The sequence below is a fragment of the Streptopelia decaocto genome (genome assembly GCF_964273445.1).
Source record: "Streptopelia decaocto genome assembly, chromosome: 5".
Lineage (NCBI taxonomy): Eukaryota > Metazoa > Chordata > Aves > Columbiformes > Columbidae > Streptopelia > Streptopelia decaocto.
In genome coordinates this window covers 40,376,870-40,384,067 of record NC_138659.1, presented here as the reverse complement: position 1 = coordinate 40,384,067, position 7,198 = coordinate 40,376,870, and positions in this window count along the sequence as shown.

Sequence of the window (7,198 nt, the reverse complement as noted above, 5' to 3'; positions counted from 1 at the left end):
TAGGTCATGATTTTCGTTACTGGAGTTCTGGTTCTTCAGTTCTTGTGCAGACAAAACTTCCATTCTCTTTGATAGGTTTTTAAGTCCACTTGTTAATTCTCGTTCATCCTTTTGGCTTTATGACTGCTTAGAGCTCAGCATTGCTGCCAGCATTTATTAGAACTTGACATAGAGCTTTTCTTGAAACAACTGTAATGGTATATTTAGCCATGGAGAAATGTTTCCAAAGAGCAGCGTGCTGTGACTCATGTGACTCCACTGCTGCTCTGGTGACCCTCACAGACTTACTCATTGTTTACATAGTGGCAAACAAGATCAGATTCTGGCTTTATGCCTTATTTCACTTCATCCAATAAATGTGCAACTTGCAAATGCATTTTACTTCAATTCACATTTTTTAAGATAAACTGAGTATCTAACTTCTTTCCTCTTATCGTTAAAAATACAGACACTTAAATGCTGCTCTGAGTGGAATTAATTAATGAATGAAATGCAAATGCATGTGGTCCATATATAACTCATTTATGCTGCAAAAATAACCAGGGGATGACATGGATGTGTTTAAAATGTATTATCACCTGCTTTATTCTTGCTTGCCCCCACTGAGGGCAAAACACACATGCGAGCATATATATGCTTGTTATGCAGCGGCTGTAGTTAGTATAACAATTAATACACCAAGTTGTAGCTGTGGTGTTTGAATTGGCTGTTCTGTAACAGAGGTGCAATGTTGGTAGCAAATTTTCATTGTTTGTGAATTTTGAGGTACTGAAATCTATCAAAAAAATTGCTTGTTAATTTACTCTATAACTGGCATAAAGCTAGAGTCATTTTACTAAAAAAAAAAAAAAAAAAAAAACAAAAAAACAAAAAAAAAAACAAAGCCAGTTAAACTGAGCATACATTGAAGAAAGATCATTTCAGAAATCTGTCAGCCCTGTGAATATTGCTTTTCCATTTCCTGAGAATACCTCAGAGGAATTGCGTTTGCTACTCTCAGGCAGAGCAGCTGTTGCATGTATATGTTGTATGTGCATTGTGTGCGTGGTGTATTTGTTATTAGTTTAAACAAAAACAGCTCAGAGGCCACAGCTGGACTGACTTTTACCTGGTGGTTACAGGCACTGGAGTCTCTGGCTATGGACAGAGAGCAGGGAAAAATTCGCAAATGATTGAGAACTGGGGAAGCCTCTGAGGAATGGAAGCTGAAGCTTTCTGGCATGTAAAATGGCTTGCAAAAGGCAGAATTGCTTGGAGCTGATCGATTCTTATTTTTATGTCAGTGCTTTTTAAAACTTTTGATTTAGGTGTTTTTTTAAGAAACACTAAGGGATGATAGAAAGATAATGATGTCAGGTAACTAGTTATGAGTTACGGTACACAGGTAAAAGTTACTGGCTGTCAGGTAGCTAGTTAACTAGTTATTTTATGGTAGTTAATTTGTCAATGAGTCTAGGAGATGTGAGTGGCTCAGGCCACTTGGCAGTGGAAGGCCATTGGTGTTCCATTAGGTATCCAGAGTTTGCATTGTTGAACCCCACTGTGCAGCTAAACAAGCGACCAGGACAGTGGGGCACATCCTGACCCAGGTCAGCTGCCAAAACTGGGTACGGCGAGGGGTACGGCAGCTGGGGACCCGTCCCCTCCTCTGCCACGTGACCTGCCGAGAGACCCTTGTTCCTCACTTCTGAGCAGGCAAATCACACATGCACGCACACTCCTTGGTTATAATTAAGTTAAAATCCTGCTAATTTGGAAGCATACCTATCACGTCCTCTTTTAGGAAGGAACTATTATTTCTTCTTTTATTCTTTTCTGCTTGAATCCCAAGCTATCAATGGCTTTCAAAGAAAAAGGAGTTTTTCTTTAGAAAAAAGTCTATTCAAATTATTCATGATTTATATCAAGAAGGGACCTTTCCTCTTTCAACTGGTAGAAAAGGGATAGTTTGATCTTCCCTGAAATCATTTGAGAACCTTGTACATTTCTTTCCAGAACTAAAACTTTCTTACAAAGCTTTGGATATTCAGCAGAAGAATAACTATTACATAATTGAAGCTCAATACAATACCATGGGGCTAATAAATGCCCTCCTGGTTCTATAGAAAATGTAACAAATCATAATAGCACTTATTGGGACTCGGCCAGGCACAAATGACAAAGCTTCTTTTGAAAGAGAGTTGTGGCCAGAAATACTCTTGGACCAAAACCATTTTCTTAACTGTCAGGGGGACATTTACTCCTTTTACTTTTCAGCCTAGATTTTATGTTGATCCTGCACCACTGAATAAAACCAAGCTTGACAGAGCTGCTACTGCAGCTGTTACAGATGTAAATGTGAAGAAGGCCATTTAAGATGACTCTGTTTCCCTGAACATGTTATTTGGAAAGTATTTAGATTATATTAAAAATGGCTTGATACATCCTTATTCTGTGTTTTATAAAGGAAGAAAAAGATGCTACACTATTAAGTGGTTTATTAACATTTATGATCACAGGTCTTTTACTTAGAAAAATAATTGTTCTATTGTGTGCTGCAAAGCTGCCTGCAAACAGCGGCTGAGGGACATACTGCTTTGTATTCTCCAAGGAGAAAATATCAAATTCAATTGATTAATCAAAGGGGACAGTCTTTGATGGAAGGGAACCTTTTCAAACTTTATTAAAAATATTGAATAAACCATGAGCAATCAAAGTTCATAATCTGAACCCTGCTCTACTTTCTTGGATACAGCAAACCTTCAAAATAACTCATAAAGCAGGAGATGAGATGTCTTCAATAAAAATAAATAAATAAATAAATGGAACCCCAACCTCAGAGCATCATATTCCAAAACCTCTGTCTTGATCTGGATCTCAGCTACACCATTGCAGCTCCACTGATTTTACTGGAGTCACTCTGTGTTTTCAGCGTAGAGGCTGATAATAAGAATTGAGCCTTGGGCCTTTTGTCAGTGACTAATTCAGAAACATCCTTGCTCCCTCTGTCTTTTCATGGAGGGTTTTTCCCCTATTCTGAAAGAAGAGATGAGATTGCTATCGGTGAAGCTGCCTAGTGACTAAGGATAATCGAGGTGTGACCTGGAGGCTGAATGACTGTCCCCTCTGTTCCAGGAGGAAAGCAATCATATGGCCAAATGCAGGAGGGCTGGTGGGAATGAAGAGAAGTGAAATGGAAATTCCCAGAGCCAAGGAGAAAACACAACTCAGACAAGTGGGACTAGCACATCTCTGTCTTGCAATCGGCACTGAAATCATGGCCCCTACGTGACATATTATGTGTAAAGGCATCGTGCTGATCAAGATCAAATTCAAGTGGATGTTAGCAAATAAAATGCTCATATTTAGCAGCAGGAGAAAGTTGCTGGAATGCTTACAAGTATTTTGATGGGAAAGAAAAAAACAGTTGAGGGAAAGAATAATTGAAGGTATACAGGCACAGAGTGATGGGAAGCGAGCACGCTGATGGTTCACAGCACAGTAGTCTGATGCCATTTTTAGTTAGGACACAAGGCAGAGCAAGTTTGAAATAAGAAGCACCAAGACAGCACAGTAAAAGCTGTCCTCGGTGGCCACAGGGCCTCAGCTATACAGACCTGTGTGAGATCGTGGGCAAGCACTCAGCCCACGTGGCTATCTAGGACAGCAACAACAAGAAATGTGAGGTTTTGATATGGATGTCCTCTGCAATGTTTTTTTTTCCACAGTGGTTTTCTGTATTGTCCTCTCTCTGACCATGTTCCAAGCAGAGCTGGAAGGACAGAGCTGATGGCTGTGCCTCAGTCAACACACAGGGCTGAAGCTCACAGGGGGATTTTCACAGCCACAGCAGACGAGGAGGTCAGGATGGGTGAGGTGCAGCTCAGGTCTGGGGTCACCTCCAGCTGGAAGGTGGGATGGGAAGCAGGGGGGAGGAGGACATCTGGGGGTACCCGGCAGAGGCTGTCCAAGACCTTTGCTCTGAATGGTGCAATTTGTCATTTATTTCGAGTAGCACTCCTGACCCAATGGTGAAAAAAAAACTAAAAGTTTTGTTTGTTTGTTTGTTTGTTTGTTTGTTTGTTTTCTAAAGACCCCACTCTGAGAGCTTTTGGACCAGCACTCTTGCCTGAAATAAGTGTTGGAGACCTGTCAGTAAAGCCTCTGTCTCTGGAAATGAAGATTGTCCTTGGGATCAGAGAGCTTTGCAGTGAAGACCCTTGCCAGTCCCCAGCCAAGGTAAATATAAACTCTCTAAACCTCTGTAGTTGTTTGGGTCAGAAGAGACTGAACTGTATAAAAAGCAGCCTTCCTACATGTCATCCCACCCTGTGCAATACTGCTGTTGAAAGGGCTTGTCCTAAATACTCCATCTGATAAGGCAACACATTAAAAAAGAAAAAAAGGCACTTTATTAAAAAAAGAAGCTCTTTCATGGAGTGACAGATGAATGTAGTGACAGATCAATATAAATTTTAAAACCTGAATGTTATCCTCCAAGGGGAAAAAGCTCCTAAATACACATGCAAAACAAAAATGGCAGAGAGAAATCTCTGACAATGTATTGCACAGAATCATTTATTAGGTCTCTGTAAGTGATCATTTACATGAAACTTGCATTTAATCTAGTATTCAACCATTCCCTTATATCTCCTGGCTGCATGTGTGTGTGGGAGACAGTGGTCCCTCCTCCTGTCTTGTCTCCCTTCCCGTACCACGCTGCTTTTTATTTTCTGGAGTATATGTGCATGGGGACATGGGGCAGAGAAGGGCACTTGAACATCCCAGTTTCAAACTCATCTCTCTGATTCTGGTTTAGACCAAAAGAGGAAAATAGCCACTTCTCTTTAAAGGTGAGCAAGTTCTTTCAAAACAAATAAAACCTCAGTTGGCCACTTGGCAGTACAGCCCTTTTGGGTTAAAGCAAGGGCAACTGTAAGCTGCAATGTGGAGTGGGGCACACAGAAATACTCTCTTCATTACACTGTGCAGATGTACCCTTTATGGGATGTCAGTGGCACGTGTGCTAACTACAGACATCATTTACATGTGCTGCTACTGCCAAAGCACCCAAGCAAGTAATTTCAGAACCAGCCCTGTGTATCTGCATGCGTGGCAATCGCTGAAATCGTGGCACTGTGAACTCAGCTTAAACCCTGAATTTCTGCTAAAAACGGTTGCACACCTGGGTTGAGATCTAAAGCAATCGCCTTGAGCTGCTCCTAAGAGGATCTTGCTCAGGGAAGTCACCATGATGTGAAATTGTCTCCCATCTCACAAGAACGTGGCTCATGGCTTCTCCAGGCCACGTTGACACCTCTTGGCAAAGGTGGGTTGATGGCACAGGTGTAATATTCACTTTGGAGACCTCTGAAAACCAGAGTGCTTGTTTCCTGATGTATCCTCCTGTGGTGCGTGCCCGGCTGCCCTGCAGGTCTCCACCGCCGATTTCAGCGAGTGACAACCGAAGGCATTTGAAACTGGAAAAAAGTATTTAAATACAGTCAGGAACAACAGATAAAATGACCTCAAACAATCCCACATGAAGTCCTTTGTTATTTTCAAAGCACTTTCCCAGCTTGACACCTTTGCTTCTTTATATCCAATATTAAATTCAGAATGTTTTATTCCAGTGCAGTATGTGAATATAAATATATCAAACCTCACACTACCTTTTTTGTGCTACTGCTTTGAAAAAGGACCTGGAGTAAACTCAGTGTAAAGATAGAGAAGAATATCAAGAAAATTCCACTTCTGAAACTTTTGTTCCCTGTTGTCTTGTAGGCATTTAGAGCAGCTTTCCTCCAGCCAGCGTGAGTACAGCAGCGAGGAGCAGCCCGGCTGTGGGTGGCAGCTGCTGGGGAACAAGCACATGGAGCTGCTTCAGGTGTTCCTTGAGCTGGGGTCGCACACGGACAGACTGTCCATTACCCCCCCAACACACCTGCCCTGCTCCTCCCTGTGCCCATGGCTGCTTTCCTTTACACGTCTTCTTGTTGCTGTAGCCCAGATATTGCCAACCTCTTGCCAAATCCAGAGGTTGCTCTTACATAGCTGCAGAAGTGGCAGAACCAGTTGCATTCACCTTTACATCTTCCTGTTGCTCCAACATGACCCTCAACACCACCTCTCCTCTCTCCTAGTTGCTGCCATTACCTGTGTGGTTGATGCTTCTGGAGAACTTACTTCCACGCTGCTGCTGCCCTCCAGTCTGCTGAATGTGCCATCCTGCTGCTGTTTGCCGTTTTACAAGGTTTTCAGCACACGGGTGAGTACAAGGAGCAGCATGATGCCATTTGTGTTGCCCACAGCTCAGCACACGTTGGTCCTGCTGGTCAGGAGCTGAGATGAGGAAACCCAGTCCCATCTGTCAGAGAAGGGTCCCAGTTTGTGCAACGAGGACCAACACAAAGGTGCAGGAACTGGTAACCCCTCTTGGTCCCCTGTCACCCTTTCACCTGGGATGCAAAAGGTCAGGAGAAAGGGTCTGTTGTGGTACATCTAATTTCTCCTTCTTTTTCTGCTAATTGCTGTGATTAGCTGGCTTTGAAGTTACCTGACAGTAACTGGGTGCAGGTTTGGGGCCCATATATACACAGAAATTGAAGTTAATCAGTTTGGAGATGTCTGGAATAGGCATAGCTGGCAGCGCACAGTGAAGCAAATAGTTGGGTGAATTTGCATCTTATTCAGTATGTCAAAAAAAGTTTTTAGCTGTGACTTGGAGAAGTCCAGCCAGGAACAATAAGCTTGTCTGGAGAATTCTGGTACTAGAAACTAAGGGATGTGGAACCTTGTCCAAGGTAAATATTGACGTGACTCAAGATGAACTAGTAAAACATTTAATGAAGCTGAAAATAAGGCATCTGGGATAGATGTTTATTGTTGAAAATGAAACATTCGAGCAAAAGTAGCACAGTGATGATGGAGGTTATTCATAGGGAAGCCAAATTGGGGAAACAGCATCATCTGAAAGAAACTGACTCCAGCTATTTGCGAAACATGGAAAAAATTAGAATTATAAGAGAGCTAAAAATGTAAGTGAATAGCAAACAGTCGTTATGGACATTCAGAGTGGATTTTGGAGACTGAATCATACCAAGGGACAAATTACTCAGGTGTCCAGAATAACTCTATTGACTTTGACAGATTTCTCTGTATTTGCTTTTGTGTAATTGAGAGTTTACTCCCTTATGCTGTGTAAGAACTGAATATTAAG